Source organism: Gossypium hirsutum, chromosome A03, assembly GCF_007990345.1.
Source record: "Gossypium hirsutum isolate 1008001.06 chromosome A03, Gossypium_hirsutum_v2.1, whole genome shotgun sequence".
Taxonomy (NCBI): Eukaryota; Viridiplantae; Streptophyta; class Magnoliopsida; order Malvales; family Malvaceae; genus Gossypium; species Gossypium hirsutum.
The window spans coordinates 88,548,229-88,549,232 of record NC_053426.1 but is presented as its reverse complement, the minus strand read 5'-3'; the positions used below and the strand labels follow the sequence as shown (position 1 = coordinate 88,549,232).

Below are 1,004 nucleotides of genomic sequence, written 5' to 3'. Positions count from 1 at the left end.
ATTTTTCTATTCAAAAGTTCTACCTGTTTAGAGAGCATGGTGATTGAATCGACGTTAAAAACGCTGACTGCTTTCGTTGGCTTTGTCCTCATGACTTGCCACTGATAATTATTCAGTGACATCTCTTCTATAAATTAATAAGCATCCTCAGGTGTCTTATTATTGATAGTCCCACCAACGGCTGCGTTAACCATCTGTCTAGTTGAAGGGTTCAGGCCATTCTGAAAAGTTTGAAACTATAGCCAAAGTGGTAACCCATGGTGAGGGCACCTTCTCAACAGGTCCTTGTATCTCTCCTATGCATCATATAGTGTTTCTAAATCCATCTGCACAAAAGAAGAGATAACATTCCTTAATTTAGCCGTTTTAACCGGTGGAAAATATTTTAGTAAAAACTTTTCGGTCATTTGTTCCCAAGTAGTGATTGACCCTCGAGGTAACGAGTTCAACCACTATTTATCTTTGTTTCTCAGTGAAAAGGGAAACAACCGTAGGCGTATGGCATCATCAGAAACGCCATTGATTTTAAATGTGTCGCAAAACTCCAGAAAATTCGCCAAGTGATTGTTTGGATCCTCATCCTGCAAACCATAAAACTGAACAAATTGTTGTATCATTTGAATCATGTTAGGTTTCAGTTCAAAATTATTTGCAGCAATAGCAGGCCTAACTGTACTTGACTCAGTTCCTATTAAATTTGGTTTAGCATAATCGTACATAGTGCGTGAAGCATGATTCTGATTTATTGGATCAGTGGCAATCGCAGAAGGTAGCGGATTTTCCTTATTTTCAGCCATATCCTCGATTGTGGTTTGACTATCGTCCTCTTGCTCTTCCTCTGTGTATCATAAGCTTCGCCTTATTTCTCTTCAGTTTCTGTGAGCTGTGCAATCGATCTCACTATTAAAAAGTAATGGTCCTGACGGGTTTCTTCTCGTCATAAACTAGAAAAACCTGTCAGAAGCAAATAAAAGAGAAAATTAGAAAATAAAATAAAAATTTAA

At 37.7% G+C, this 1,004-nt stretch overlaps 1 non-coding gene across 1 annotated transcript; it reads left to right on the top strand.

The window, feature by feature from the left end:
• The first annotated feature begins 252 nt into the window (after positions 1-252).
• Positions 253-359, top strand: LOC121226428 (small nucleolar RNA R71). The gene has a single exon (XR_005924247.1). It is a non-coding gene; the product is annotated as a small nucleolar RNA R71 (small nucleolar RNA).
• The last annotated feature ends 645 nt before the right edge of the window (positions 360-1,004 follow it).